General features: G+C 36.9%; 1 long non-coding RNA gene across 1 annotated transcript in view; it reads right to left on the bottom strand.

Annotated features, from left to right (window-relative positions):
• Positions 1-3,654: 3,654 nt before the first annotated feature.
• LOC123379799 overlaps positions 3,655-16,986 on the bottom strand; it is a 79,016-nt gene continuing 65,684 nt past the window's right edge. The window contains exon 4 of the long non-coding RNA XR_006584668.1: positions 3,655-3,894. This is a non-coding gene — a long non-coding RNA (uncharacterized LOC123379799). The remainder of the gene's footprint in view (positions 3,895-16,986) is intronic.

Below are 16,986 nucleotides of genomic sequence, written 5' to 3'. Positions count from 1 at the left end.
ATATGCGTATGAACAATATGGGGATGGAAACATTTCTGGAAAAACTTCCTTAAGAGCAGGAAAGAGGCCTAGGGTTAGGGGGATGGGTTGAGTAGGGTGAGGACAGACTCTCCACAATAGCCCACTCTCAAGGCCATTCCTCTCTCTCCTTGCCCATGACTGCTCTCAGAAAGTCACAGTTAATTCAGTTCAACCCTCAAGCATTTACATCAAATGTTTACTATTCATGGAAATTATTATGCAACACAACAACCAACAATTTCATATAGCCTTAACAATTGACTATAAGATTTGCATATCATGTTCAAACATTGTAATGGTGCTGCATATTATGAATTTATTAAGTGAATTATTATAATTTATACTGTGTTTTCCAGGTTTTTTTCAAAGTAATATGTGGATTCACTCAATAATTCCTAAGTGCTTCTTTGTTCATACAGAGTTATTTTTTTTCTCAAATATTGGTAAAAAAAGACATAAAAAATTATAATTGATAAAGATAAAAATTTACATAAAATTATTTTTTTAAGTTTATTTATTATTATGAGAAAGAGACAGAGAGGGCAAATGGGGGAGGGCCAGAGAGAGAGAGAGAATCCCAAGCAGACTCTGTGCTGTCAGTGCAGAGCCCTACATGGGGCTTGATGTTTATGAAGCGTGAGATCATAATCTGAGCCAAAATCAAGAGTTGGACACTTAACCAACTGAGCCACCCAGGTGCCCCTAAATAAAATTAATTTTTAAAAGTTAAAATAATTAAAAAAAACCCACACTATTCTGTGGCTCGGGGTCATCTAGTTGGTATATGAATCACGTTTTCCTTTTTTTGTTTTGTAATTTGATGCTTTGACAGCTGGGGCCTTCGAGGGGCTGCCCCCCTTCCCAGGGTTAGCCAGTAGCTAGAGACAGCAAACAACTTGCCTGTGAGCGTGCTTCTCAAGGACAACCTAACCAATACAGAGGCCACACCCCAAGCACCTTCTTTCTTGAGTTCTCACGCTCTGGGACACTATCCACCTGCCCCAGTCACCCCAGGTACCAGATATCGAGGAGCAGCCCTGATACTTCAGAGCCCATTGAAATTATTTAAACTCACCAATTCGACCTAAGCCTGCTTACCCTGTTTCACTTCTTTCCCATGGAAACCACAATAAAGGCTCTTGCCAAGAGCTGCTCTCTCTCCTTCTATCTCTTGATCAACACTGGTACTTCTCCATGTGACCATAAGTAATGTGGTGTAACCCTTCTTGGAAACTGTGTGGCGATAGACTATCTTTTAAATGGCAATGCTTTCCTGATCTGTCAGCCTTACTATGACTTGGATTTTTTATTAATATACTATATTTTTAAAAAGTTGGCAATGTAAAGCACTGCTACTGTGCTTCCAATCTTAATTTTGTATCCCATATTGAATAATCAGGCCCTTGATTTTTTCTCCTCATTCTGGTGTCTGAGTCTAGTATTATGTTTCTTTCTGGGACTAAATTTCTTCAATGGTGGGAATTTTTCTCACTTCATTCATGCAGGAGAAGAGGACAAACAGAATGTGCACTGTATCTCCTAATAGTATAATCAACAGAAGGCTCTTAAGGAATTTCAGAAATCTTTGTTTGTGCCTCCAGTGATTAAAAATGAAGGAATATTGATCAGCACCAACAAAAAGTAATATTGAAAACTGATATCTATTTATCTATCTATTAATATTTATTTGTTTATTTTTAGGAAGGGAGAGTGTGAGCCATGAAGGGGCAGAGAGAGAAGAAGAGAGAATCCCAGGCAGGTTCTGCACTGCCAGTGCAGAGTCTGATGCAGGACTTGAACCCACGAACTGTGAGATCATGACTTAAGCTGAAATCAAGAGTTGGATGCTTAACTGACTGAGCCACCCAGGGGCCCAAATAATTGAAAACTGATATTTAAAAGAAAGAAAGGAACATACTGATGTGAAGACATCAAGCGAGGGGCCTAATTATCCAATATGTGATTCAAAATAGAGATTGGGTTACAAGGAATAAGAAAAAGTGAGCTTGGTGCTTGGAACCACAGAAGAGAAGCATTAAGTCAACTTTGAAGAAGCCCACTTGACCATGGGTGAAACTGTTTTTATATTTGCTCTTGGTAGAAATCACTTTGGTTTCAAAGTACTAGGGTAGGGCAATGTTTATAGAAGTGGGTAATAACACTAGTGGCAAGATTGAGAAAGAGAAAAGACTTATGAGATGGAGCAATTTAATAAACTTGGGAGACAAAACACTTATTCCAATAACATTGCCAATGGGCCTGAATATTGTCCCCCAAATTACTGGCAAGATGAACAGGACATAAACTCGGCAAGCCTCAATTGTATGATCTGGAAAAAAAAATTATAAGTCATGACTTACACACACAGTATTCAAAGAAATTAAAGGAGATAACCTATGAAATCAGAATACACAGTGTTGTGTATGCAGCAAGTACTCAATAAACATTTCCCCCGCTCTTTTCATCGTGATTAGAAAACTTACTAGTTGTATGACTATGAGTAAATTCCTTGATTTTTGTGTCTCACTTTCTTCAGGATGATAACAGAACTCATTTCAGTTTGTTGTAAGGATTAAATGAGGTAATACATGTAAATTTGCTTTTAAAAATAACTGTCATAAGTATTAAATAATCTTCACTATACATATATTTTCTTATTCTGGCATTGCCTCAGGAAATTGTGGTGCATTCTTTTTAAAAATCAGAAGTGGTTATATTTAGAAGGGATTTCAATTTTTCTAGAGAGACAAATGTTACCATAAAATCATGTCTTACATATTTGTATGGTTTATAAACAGCTCTTAACTCAGGAGAGAAAAATGCTGATATTGAGAAAGAGTAGTAGATTCTTATACCACAAAAATATGTAACTTGAGAGACAGCAAAGTCAGAATGTTTAAAGAAGAGGACTTGGGTTAATGGCCAAGTTTGTCATGATAAAACATTGAGACAGAAGTGCTGATGTGCTGATCAAGACTCAGAATTTAAAGGCCTGAGGAATTCCTTTGACTCTCTTCCCAGCGTGCATGTGGGGGGAGGGAGGAAGGGTAAGGAAATTCAAATAATGAGTAGAGGTTGCAAGACTCCTTGTATTCCCTCTCATAGAGTTTGCTAAGGCTGCCATGATAAAGTACCACAAACTGGGTAACTTTAGAGAAATTTTTGGTCTCACAGTTCAGCAGGCTAGACGTTCCAATGTCAAGGTGTCAGCAGCACTGGTTACTTCTGAGGAAAATCTGTTCCATGTCTTTCACTTACCTCCTGGTCATTTGCTGGCTTTGGTGTTCCTTGGCCTGTAGAAGCATTTCTGTGCTTCATCTTGATCTCTGCCTTCATCTCCATATGCATTCTCCCTGTATATCTGTGTCTGTGTCAAATTCCCCCTCTCAGTAAGGAATTTAGTCATATTGAATTGAAGTCACCCTAATGACTACATCTTAACCAATTCTATCTGCAATAAACCGATTTCCAAACAAGGTGACATTCTGAGTACTGGAGGTGAAGACTTCAACATGTGAATTTTGAGGGAACACCTATACACCCCTGTTTAGGGCCATTTTAGCTAGTGGTGGTACTGGAGGTGGCCAGAATCTGGAGATGAAGCAGGAGGTGAATTCCATCACAGGAACCAAATGAAAGTCAATGCTTCTAGAAAACATGGATGTATTCTTACCTGCATGACTTGGTGTGTGTCATCCTCTCTCCTGGAAAATACTCTCCTCCTTTTCTTCTTATCCAAGTCCTGTCTTTTAAAGCTGAGATCAATTTCCATTCCATGGAGCTTTCTTTGAGAACACCAGCTCCTTGGTCATTTCTATCACCTCTAAATTCTTACAGCCCGGTTGTTAGGAGAACTCATTTGTGTATGCAAACCTATAGGTTGAAATTGATAACATTCAACCATTATCTGACCAACAAAAACTGCAATTTCATGTTTTAACATAATACTTGTACTGTAGTAGTTAAGAGCCTGAGAGTTTCGACTCAGAGTTTATGCCAAATAATAGATCTGGGTCCTAGACTGGGCAAGGCTGCTAACAGTCTATGGCTCAGTTTTCTTATAAAATGAAGATGGTAATGCTAACAGTCTCATGAGGTTGCTATGAAGATTAATATATATATATATATGTATATATATATATGTATAAGATTAATTATGTACACAGCTCATTAATATATTTAATGAGCTAATAGATATGTATAGCTCATTAATATATATATGTTTGTGACAGTGCTCTGGGTATGACATCCCATAATTGTTAGATATTATTATTTACTTAAGATTCATGTTTCACCTGATGTAACATTTTTAGTATTGCAGACATTTTATAAATATTTGTAGAAAGAATGTCTCCTTAAATGAATACATAATGTCATCACAAATCAATATGCAATGAAGATAGTAAGTGTTTGCTGATAATTATTAATTAATGGTTAATGATTCATTACATTACTAATTGGAAAGATAAACTAAAAATACAGCTGTGCACAAATTGTAACTCCCATAAGTTCACTCTGACTTGTTTTTCTTCATGTTAAGATTTTTTCAAAGTTTTAACTCACTTTAAATAAAAAAAGTAGGTTCTGCATTGCAGTCTAACTTAACCAGTCTGTCAGGTGCAAGCTCTTGGCTCTCCCTTTTTCTAGAGTTCTCATGGTTAGCTTTCAATCATCACCGAATGAAAGAACAAAGAAAAGCCTTTAGCCAGTTACTGTGGCACTTGTAATGGAAGTGCCCCATTAGTTTACTTACCTGCGGTGTTTACAACATTCTCTGAAGTTGCGTTGGAATCTTGTCAACCCAAGATTGGACAATCTTGACTGTCCATCAGCCCGAAACTAACTCAAGATTGGTCCCCTGACTCCTTACATTAGTGTACTTGTCTCCAAGGATAAAACTATGGACCTGATTGGAGGAAATTTAAACTTAAATTATAATATTTTTCCAAATGTTTCTGTACAGTCTAGAGTTGATAGGAAAGGGTTTGGTGTCTGAGGTCCAGGTAGTCTCTTATTTTATCTGGCTTCTCAAAACAAATCTATTCCAGATCCAAGCTGCTGGGAAATGCAGTGATGGGAGTCATCCAGTCTCCTGTTCCTATGCAAAGTTAAGGAGCACCTTAGGTTCAGAAAACAGGGTGGAATCTGTCAGACAGACTTCAGAGATCATCTGCTCCGGTGTTTTCACTTACACATATGGGAACCTGGAGTCAACACAGTGACTGTGGGAGCTGAACTAGATTTGGGACTTCAGTGATTACTCTGTGGCACTTTTTGTGTATCTCTGTTTCCCAAAGGGTTAAAATAAAAGATTCAGGCGTGCAATGCTGAAAACCCCAACAGAGCGCATATTTCTAAACTGTAATTACTCGAAGATCTTTCGATTATTAAGATGAATGAGGGGATGTGAAGGACAGTAGTATGGTGATCTATAATCTAGACAATATACAAGGGAAGGCACTTAAAGAAACTCCAGAGAATACTGTAAAATCAACCAGCATAAAAACACTTATTCATATTTTAATGAGATTAATATAAATATTTTGATAGGTAGAATGTAATCAAATTAAGGAGCTACAGATAACTTCATTTTGTGCTCTTTTTAAAAATAGAGATTGAATCCAGGGAAAGTAAAACACAAACACTTTTTGTTATTAAAGCACTTCGTTAAAAAAGTTCAAACTGTCAGAGAGAAACTTGATTATAGGGAGAAGTGATAACAAAATACCGTGGCCTTTAGAAATGTATTTCTAAATCATAAACATTAAAAATATTCATGGGGCGCCTGGGTGGCGCAGTCGGTTAAGCGTCCGACTTCAGCCAGGTCACGATCTCACGGTCTGTGAGTTCGAGCCCCGCGTCGGGCTCTGGGCTGATGGCTCAGAGCCTGGGGCCTGTTTCCGATTCTGTGTCTCCCTCTCTCTCTGCCCCTCGCCCGTTCATGCTCTGTCCCTCTCTGTCCCAAAAATAAATAAACGTTGAAAAAAAAATTAAAAAAAAAATTCACTTAAAGGAATTTTGATTGGCAGCCAAGAGCTGTAAGACTGTTTCTCAGTGTTTCTGGGAGTCTTTTAATTTGATGTAGACAGAAATTTCTTCTCCCTTTGTCTCTTTTAACTAATTCTAATACTTTTGCATCTGAGAAGATGAAGGGAGGCAATACTGTCCTGACATCAGATGTCAGAATGGTAGGGGTGTAGGCTACCTGTTGGATGAGACAGAATAGAGGGCCATTGTTACACGTTTGGAAAAGAAAGTTTGTGTCAGCTGGGGGAATTGAGAGGTTTACAAGAGAGCCTGGAAGAAAGTGTGGGCAGAAGTAGACTGAGTTTCTTTCAAGGTTTTCTTTTCAAGCATTCTGAAAGTCTATAGATGTGACTCTTAAGCCATATCAGCCTTGGACAGCGTTATTTAAATTCTAAAAGTTCATGCTCATTGTATAAAATTAGAAAATCCAGAAAACTTAGAGAAAATCCAAAATCACTTATAATCCAATCACTCAAAAAATATCTCTATTTGCATTTTAACACGTTTTCTTTGCAAATAGTAATTAACATAATTAAGAACATAATCCATGCACAGGTTTTGGTGTCATTTTGTTAATAAGATTGAGTAAATATTTCTCAACAACTGTATTTTATTTAATTATTAATTTATTTTTTAAACAAGAATTTTTAAAATGTTTATTTATTTTGAGAGAGTGAGAGTAGGGGAGGGGTGGAGTGAGAGAGAGAATTCCAGACAGATTCCAGACTGTTAGCACAGAGCCCCATGCAGGGCTGGAACTCACGAACTGTGAGATCATGACCTGAGCCGAATCAAGAGTGGAATGCTTAACCCACAGAGCCACCCAGGCACCCTCAACAAGCATGCTTTATTTAGGCATATGGATGTATCTACATTTATTTAGCTACTTAGTTTGCATTCAACATATTTGCTATTGTGTTTAGAACCACAGTGTTTGCGACTCTGGTATTTTCTTTAGGATAGATTGCTGGACTGGAAATACTGGGTGAAAGGATATTTTCAAAATTTTCTCTCCTGACAGGTAATACCAGTGAATCCAGTGTAATTCCCCACAGCAGCATGGGAAAGGTCAACGAATTTAGGAAATTGTAAAAGAGGAATCTACACAGATTTGAGCCAGGTGTGGACAGAGCCATACAGGGGTCTCAAGAAAGAAAGCTGGAAACAATAGTATAGGGGTGGGCATCAGGATTGTCCTCGTCCAGTGCCATGTTTGTGTTTCCAAACCCTGGCTGCACAGGGGAAGGATTTTTTTATAACTTTCTATTTTGAAATACAGATTCACAGGAAGGGGCAAAGGAGTATAGAATATAGAGAAAGCCCACGTACATGTTACACAGTTTTCCCCAATGGTTTCCTCTTACATAATTATAATGCAATTTCTAAAATAGGAGATGGAGGTTGGCACCATCTGTGTATATGAGTCTATGTCACTCATTGCATGCTGGTCCCTCTACCACCACAATTAAGAAAGAGAAACATTCCATTACCACGAAGATCTCCTTTGTGCCACCCCTTTATAGTCACTCAGCCCCCAACATCCCCAATCCCTGACACTAATCTGTTTAACATCTCCATAACGCTGTCATTTCAAAAATGTTAAATAAATGGACTCATACAGTATGTGGCCTTTTGAGATTGGATTTTTTTTAACCCTGCAAAATAATACCTTTGAGATCTATTCAATTTGTTGGCTGTGTCAGTAATTCATTCCTTTTGATTACTGAATAGTATTCCTTCGTATAGATATACCACAGTTTGTTTATTCACTTGTTGAAGGACATTTTGGTTGTTTTCATTTTGGGCCTGTTAAAAACAAAACTGCTATAAACTATTGTGTATAAGTTTTTGTGTGAACACGTATTCATTTCTCTGGGATAAATAAATGCCCCAGGGGTGTAATTACTGTATTGCATGTTAAGTATATGTTTCATTTTTAAAGAGACTGTCAAAACATTTTCAAACTTACAATCCAATCAGCAAGAGATTCAGTTTCTGACCAGCATTTTATATTATCACAATTAAAAAAATTTTTTAATGTTTATTTTATTTTTGAGAGAGAGAGAGAGAGAGAGAGAGAGAACAGGCAGGGGAGGGGCAGGGAGACATAGAATCCAAAGCAGGCTGGAAATCAAGAACCTCGAGATCATGACCTGAGCCGAAGCTGGCGCTCAACTGACTGAGCCACTCAGGCACTCCTGTACTGTCACAATTTAAAAATATTTCCTGCAGCATCAGAATCATCTGGGAACTTGTTTGTAATGCAAATTCTCAAGCCCTACCGTAGACTTACTGAATCTTGATAGTCTAGGGTTGGGACTCAGCAATCTGTTTTAACAAGTCCTCATTCTAATGCACCTTGAATATACGAATCACTAACCTATAAGGTAAAAACAAGAACAAGCTATTTGGACAGAAGACGTCCTCAAATTCGAAAGGAGGGGAGTCAGTCATGATATAAGTATAGACTCGGTGGTGGTAGATAACAGCTGTCTAGGATGGGGAGATTAGGGGCTAAAGAAAACACAGAGAACTGTCTCACGTATTTAAAAACCTCAAGGGCCAAGGGTCTGGGTTTAAGGAGTGGCTCTGGGAACAAGTGACAAATGCTTAGAACTCTGAGGACACCTGCTTGGACTGGCCATGGAATATGTCTAGAGGGATGTTCTTTAGCGTCAACTAGTTTGTATTTTAGAGTTGATACAATCTGGAGAACTAAACTTAATTCAAGTGATATTGAGCTGCAAATAATCTGGGCCACCCTAACAATCTTTAAGTTGGTGTTTACAGTTCATGGTGTTTACCATTTGTGGATTTATGTAAGTACACTAATACTTGCTTGGAACATATATGGATGAAGGTGGAGAAACTGGGGGATAATCAGAGGGAAGAAGTGAAAGGCTACACGGCCTGGGGTGGAAATAGACACTGTTTTACTTGGGAAAAATATGGCCTAACACGTGGTAGCTGGAGGGTCTGATACAAGTGTATCCCCTCTGCTTCCTTCTCTGTAAAATGGGCATGCTTGAGTCCGGCTACAGTGAGATAGTCATGGATCACCCACTGGCTTTTAACTGCAAGTTTTGCTCATACCTTATTAAAACTGCTTAATAATTTTATTGTCACTTGGACTATTTGCTTGCATTTATGCTGCATAGCTTGTTTTATCATTGGATATAGTTCTCTTGCTTAAATATGTTCTGAATGATTTAGATAGAAATATCTTTGGGTGTGAAACCACTCTTATATGGACACAAAGCTTCCTTTAGGGTTACTATCCAAGCTCTAGAAATATTATGATTTTTTCTTGATTTCATTTAGCTGTAGAAAAGGTCATTTTTGTTTAACAATCTATCTACAACACCTATAACAATTACTGGCACATGGTAACATGGGCTTAATAAATATTTGCTAATCACTGAATGAATGAAAAAAATGGCAGCCAATGTTTCTTAAGTAACAGGATTTGCCTCTGACCTGGCCCAAATTTGAAGTTAAAGCATTGTTTTAATTGGAGAGATCTTATGCAGCTAGACCTATAGGTTACTGTCTTATCATATGCTATGGCACTACACCTGGACATTCAAGTAACTTCTATCAGTCTTTATTAACAGGAAATCTTTGGAAGCTACTGTTTCCTGATCCATAAAAAAGCTGAGGATGATGACGTCCTCAGGATGATGGTTTTCTTAGCACCAGAGCCGTTACACGGCCAATGTTCTGCAACCAAGCTGAGCTGTAGGGCTGTCTGTGGGGAAACCTAGCTTCCACGTACGTTATTTCTTCTTAGATAATAGAGTAAACATTATTCTCTATTTAGACCAAGGATGTTGCAAGAGAATAAATGTCTTCCTATGTGGAAAGGGGAAGCCAGCTGTCCAAGCTATCCTTGATCTTGGAGTCAGAACTGAACTTTGGGAGTAGGTGGCATTTGAACCTTGAGTGAAGTTGCCCTTATTGTGTGTGTACCACTGTTACGATGCCCTGCAGAGGCTCATGGGCTTGATCCACCATTGGCAAGGATCTAATGTCATTTATGATTGACCAGAATCCAAAGTAGGGTACAAACCATTCTTTATTCTTTGCCTTAAATATTTATTTCTTAATATTGCGCAGACTTCTCAGAAGTACTAGAAGTCTTCTCTCCTTTTGATTTTTTTCCTCTCGTCTACTCCTCTTTCTGTACTTAATCCTGTAGCAATGCCCTGCGCTTCTGCTGGTAACCTCTATTTCACGTTGATCCTTGGGTTTCCCAGAATGGAGACAAATACCGCTCGACAAATAAACACTTCATATCACCAATATCCATCAGCTCTCACAGAAAAATTTCTATCAGTTATTGAGTTTAAAAACACCCTTGCCACCTAGGGTGAGGCTAGGGTGGGACAAAAGGCTGAAGCAGGCAGAGACCTGTGATTACCATCTCCTTGTCTCTTGGGACTGAGATTCTCTTCATGCTCTAATAGTAGTTTGTCATTGCCACTTGGTGTCACTTCGGAAGCCATCAAATTTTCGCTGTAGTCAGTGAAGTCAGCACACTATAGTCTCATGTGCTGAGGAAAATGAAAGATAATATCATCTCTCATTTCTTCTTTTGTTTTGAGAGAGAGGAGAGAAAGAGAAAGTGCAAGTGGGGGAGAGGGGCAGAGGGAGAGAGAGAATCTCAAGCAGGCTCCATGTCCAGTGGGGAGCCCAATGTGGGGCTTGATCCCACAACTCTGGGGTCATGACCTGAGCTGAAATCAAAAGTTGGACACTCAACTGACTGAGCCACCCAGGCATCCCTCAACTCTCATTTCTTAAATCTGATTCTCACAGAGAAAGTTATTCTTTAAATCTCATTCCTAACACTGAGTTTACCCACCAACACATTAATTGGCTGGGACAACTTAACAAGGATTTATTAATAACAGTAAACAACGAGTTGTCAGGACAAGAATGGGACACTAGATAGATAGGTACTTGTGGGGGTTCTCATGAGCGTGCAAGGAAGAGTGCCATAGCAGACCTCTGGGAGCCACTGGCTTGACTATATCACAGTTTCTCTTTCTTTGAGAAGCAGACGAGATTAACTGCCTGAGAGCACTGCCATTATTCTTAAGTGAGTTATTGCAAGGATCTATGTGGTAGGCTGTTTGCAGGAAATAACCAAGATGCCAAAACAAATGTTTAAGAAATGACGTTTCCAGAAACTGAACTCTTAGGAGTTTACTGGCTTTCTCAGAAGAGGAAAATTATGCAAATATGACCTGTTTATTCAGATATTCAATTTAAACACTTTCTTCAGTGTGACTATGCAAGCTCCAGAGATACTACATATCATTTTTGTCTTTAAAAACATAGACAAACATGTGTGGAGGACACTGCTGGTTTCTATTAGCTTTCATTCTTTCTTTCCTTCTTCCTAAAAGAATCCTTTAAAAAATTATTCCCAGATACTTACCTCTTCCTCTACCAGCCATGTACCTCTGGAAAAACTGATCACATCTCCAGCTTCTGTAGTGGATTCATTGGATTTAAGATAAGCCTAGTGACCCTTTGAGAAGGCTCATGAGCCAATTTTGGCCAATGAAATAGGAAGGCAATTTTTCTAGGGGGATCTGGAAATAGTTTGCCTCATTTCAAAGAAAATTCCACAAGAGAAAATAATATCTCAAAACACTGTCATGTCTAGATATGTTTCTCCAAATTCTGGGTGCCATACTGCTCTAAGTCTAAGGGTAGAGCCAATGTCCAGGACAGCTGAACTGAGCAGAGGAAGGAACCTGGGCTCCTGATGTTATCATTGATCTGCTACATCAACCAATCCTGGAAGGTCCCCATCTCTGGACTTCCTGTTATGTGAGATAATAAACTTTTTCATGGCTGAGTCTGTCTGAGACAGGGTTTTAATTCCTCATGGCTAAGAGAATCCTAGCTGAATTGATACCCTAGTGTATGGTTGGGTGTGGTATTACTTAACCTAATGTCAGTACATTTAATTTATTTTTAAAAAGTGGACAAAGGAAGTGACGTGCTTATCTGATTCCAAATAGGACCAAAAAGAATGGGGTGGGGGTGGGGTGGGGACAACAGAGGTCAGAATGAGAAAAGAATTTGGATATTTGGTGTGAGATTTTCATGTGAATATTCAGAACACCTTTTCATCTTCCAACTGTTGTGGAAGTCTTTAAGATCTAAATATTTGCAAATTTATTAAATTCTTTCTTCGCCCCTTGGCTATTTATGCAAGAAAATAAGAAATGATTTGCTTTCATAGACTATTTCATACATTCTTTTCTCTTTAAGACAACTGTGCTTTGCAAAATAAATACTTGTTTCTTGAATATTGATGAAGATATGGAAAAAGACATTAGGGATATGTTGTACTCTGAAGTTGATTGAAGTTTACACAAAGAACGTGCTGTCTGTAATTTCTTGTCCTGAGCCAGAGAGTACCTTTATATTTTATCTCATTGCTAATAAGCCACAGAACATTTCAGGCTCTGGTTACTGTTTTCTCTGCCTCACAGACACATCTGGATTCTCTGACTCTTTCTCTTTTCATGTTGTTCTTTCTTTTACTCTTGTGTCAACTCTTCTATAAAATCCTCCTTCTCTAAGCTACTTTCAAGCAGGTCAGCTATCCTATTTCATTTTTGAAGTCATTTTTGAAGTAACTATTTTTAAAATAGCAGTTGATTGCTTATGTTTGAATATGATTGTAAAATATTCAGTTTTATTACCAAAAAAGGTATCTTCATGAAAATTCTATTGCATAATTTAAAAATTTAAAGGTATTATAAACTATGCAGATTATTTCTCAAAATAGTATGTTTTCATAGATGTAGTTTCATCTCATTTTATATAAAATATATGAGACACCAAATTTTAAAATTAACATTTTTAGGGACAGTAAATATCTGTGACCACATTATAGTCAAGCATACTTTAAATTTGTTTTTTTTTTTTTAAGTTCATTTATTTATTTTTGAGAGAGACAGAGAAAGAGAGCACAAGCAGAGGAGGGGCAGAGACAGAGGGGAGGCAGATGATCTGAAGCAGGCTCCGTGCTGACAGCAGAGACCCAGATGTGGGGCTTGAACCCACAAATTATGAGATCATGACCTGAGCTGACGTCAGGTGTTTAATTGACTGAGCCACCCAGGCACCCCTAATTTCTATTCCTTAATAATTGGTGAAAAATAATTTTAAAATTTTCTATTTATTTTAAGTGATTGCTTTTACTTGGGATGCTAATAGAAGTTTAACAGTGGTAAGACATCCAGATTATTTTTTAAGTTCTGATTTATTTATGCTTTATGGTATTTTTTTTATTTCATGCATTTTCCTTCTGAATAATTACATCTCAAAAATATGTCGCTTTAAATTCTGAAATGTTTTAACTTCCACACAAAGTTCTACTTTCAGAAATATATTTTATTATCGCAGGATGTTTAAGGAAATTAAAAAGAAAGCTGGAATCATATGGCTCCTTAAAAAATCTTATTTTTTTTTCAAACTCAAATGTACCTTGCCATCAAAGAACTTGTAATTTCGGTTTAAATAAAAAAAAAAAAAACCTTCACATTGTTTGAATGGGTTCAAAATGAGCTGCCTCATCTTTAGGGGTTTCACGTTTTTCTTCTCCCCCTCTCTTGTTTTTAAATGCTTAAATCTGACTTCCTGGAAATTTACCCTGTGCCCTATTAAAATGAGTTCTATAGTTAAGGAAATTGGGAAAATGCCACATGCTATTCCCTCTTGATATTAATAATGCACGTTGGCATATGAAAGAGCCAGAGAATCCCAGTAGTAAAGACATTTTATTCAACCAGCCTTTAATCACAGGGCCGTTACTTCCTGTCACAGCTGTGAGCATCCCATGGACCTGTTTTCGTTTGACACACTTTGGAAGATAGCATTATAAATAAATCTTCCCATCAGCCGGAAGAGCCATTGGAGCTTTTTTTGTTAAAACAGAACAAAACAAAACAAACTATAATTTGTGTAGCCATTGAATTGCTTTATTTTATTTTATTTTTTTAATTTATGTTTTAATTGGGAATTGCTGCCTCATGTTGTCACCAGAATCCTTGGTGACAAACCAGTGCCACGGTACCGCTATCAACGGCTCAGCCCTGGAAAGACTGAACTCGACAGGTTACGAGTTCTTTTAACACATTTCCTCATTTATTAATTGCATTCTCTGTCAGTAGCTTCATAGGGTGGGAAAGGACGAGGTTTCCATTTTCTTTTCGCCTGTATCAATTTTTGCTGGATGGTTTATGGGGGAGAGTGGAGACTTGGCCAAATGATTAGTACAAATTGAAGGGTAATGATTATTTCAACGAGGCCAAGGAAATTTTTTTCCTCACGACAGAGGTCATTTTTAAATGTTTTGTCTCTCACATTGTTACACATAACAGTTTCTAAGCGTGACAAGGGAGAGGAAACAAAGAACACAGTGCCACATGCTGACCTTCCTACAGCCTTGAGATTCTGAAGATGTGCTCTGTGTTCACATGGGCTGTCACTGCATGATCTATTGCTTGATAGAGAAAGAGTCTGTATACTCTGACCCCAATTCCTTCAAGTCTGGAACAACGCTTCACATTAGAAATTTTAAATTGACCTATCAAGTTACCATTAACTTCCCACATATATATATAGAGAGAGGAAATGTTACTCAATTTATTTAAAAGAAAATACTTAGTGTTCAGGTTGCTTTGCTCATTCAAAACGTGAAATTCATTTTGTTTCTTTTTGCTTTTCATACTTCTCTAATGTCCATTCCTTAAGAAAAATTTTCTTTTTCAGATTCAGCTTCAATAAGGCACACTGTTAATGAGTTTTCTTTTTAAATTAACACCATAGTGTGACTGAAATCAGAGAAATTTCATAAAAGTATGTAACTAAAGTAGCACTTTCTCTTAGGGTGCTAGGAGTCTGATTTGTACTGGTGTTTTGAAGTGACCCTAGTCAAAATAGAAGGTGTGCCCCAGAGAATTAGTTTTCTGCTGTAACTTTTTCACATCTTATCATTGAATTTAAAGGCATGCAGAAAAAGGAAGAAATTTAATTTAAAAAGAGAATTTAGGGGTGCCTGCGTGGCTCAGTAGACTAAGTGTCTGACTCTTGATTTCTGCTCAGGTCATGGTCTCATGGTGTGTGGGATCCAGCCCCATGTTGGGCTCAGCACTGACAGCATTGAGCCTGCTTAGGATTCTCTCTCTCTCTCTCTCTCTCTCTCTCTCTCACTCTCTCTCTCTCTCCCTCTCCCTCTCTCTCTGCCCTTACCCTGCTTTCATGCATGCACTCTCTCTCTCAAAATAAATAAGCAGACTTACAAAAAAAGAGAGAATTGAATGTTCTCAATTAGTCTCTTTGTAATTTTGGAAATATGATCATTTATGCATCCACTTTTTTCCTTGATTCACTGACTCAGTGAACATTTATGGGGCATCTGACTTTCCCATTTAAACCTTTGTCTATAATTGGATAGATGTGCTGCCCGTCTTACAACTTCAGCTTCTACTGGTCCTGGGAATATGTCATGCCCTTGTTTCCTCTTGGGCTGTAAGGCCTTCCCTTCTACTTTTTCCTATTTAAACCCTATGCATGATCGAAAGCAGTTCTAATTCCATTATATAACATAGTATATATAGTCTCTTAGGTACATATTATATTTAGTCATATCATTTACCTGTAAAATATTTGTCTTCCCAATTGCATCATTACATTGTAAAATCACAGAGGCCAGGGATCTCTGTTAGTATCCTTCACAGCACCAAGAACACAGTACATGCCCAATAAATGAATGTTATTCAACGCACTGATTTTAAAAATTTTTTGGGGGGGTGCAATTCAGTTTAAAGAAATGGGCTATGGTATCAGACTATGTAGATGAAAATTTCAGCCCTGACATTTATAAGGTGTACTTTTGGGTAAATTGCTTAAATAAATGTCCTCTTCCCCCCCAACCATCTGTTAAATGAGGGTAAAAATAGACTCCTCCTCCACACACACCATGTAGTTTTATTGTGAGAATTTAATGGCGCTGCATGTAAAGTATACAGCCAACAGTGCCAAGAATTTGATAAAAACTCAACGAATATTAGTTGTATTGTTACTAACGCAGCTAAAACAATACTCTTCTTTCCATCTGAAATGCAATTGTTGGAAAGAAAACTATTAGACAAGACTCAGGAGTGGGGGCTAAGTAGATTAGGTCAGAGTGGGAAATGAGAACGCGATAACGCTAATAAACCTCTTGCATGTCTAATTCTTGCCTTGATATCTGTTTCTTAGAGGACTCAAACTAACATAGTCATTTCAAAATTGGTCATTTCAAAAAAACACTGTTGACTTCCATTTGCATATCACATATATATAGATTCCTGTCTTTTGTTTAGTTCCATTATTTTGATTCGGATCTATATCTATATTATTATCTATATTATATTATTATATAATATTATATTATATTATAATTATATATATATTATATATTATATATATATTATATATATAATATATATATATTATATATATAATATATATATAATTATATATATATAATTATATATATAATATATATATATATAATTATAATTATATTTATAATATATTATAAATTATAATTATAATATATATATATATAATTATAATAATATAATATAATTATATATTATTATCTATAATAATCTATAATTATAATATATATATATATAATTATAATAATATAATATAATTATATTATATTATTATCTATAATAATCTATAATTAGAAGTAGATTGAAGACCCATAAAGAAGTGACACTTTTTCCCCATGAGAAATAAATGGATTAAGAATCGAGTCACTAAAAAAAAAAAAAATCATTAAGTCACACCAAGAATGTGTGCCTTTCCTTTGTTATTCAGCAAGAGGATGTGTAATGCTTACAAAACTCCTATGAG

The sequence above is a fragment of the Felis catus genome, chromosome C2 (assembly GCF_018350175.1).
Source record: "Felis catus isolate Fca126 chromosome C2, F.catus_Fca126_mat1.0, whole genome shotgun sequence".
In the NCBI taxonomy this organism is placed as follows: domain Eukaryota; kingdom Metazoa; phylum Chordata; class Mammalia; order Carnivora; family Felidae; genus Felis; species Felis catus.
Note: the sequence above shows the minus strand (reverse complement) of the source record. Positions and strands in the feature narration are given on the sequence as shown.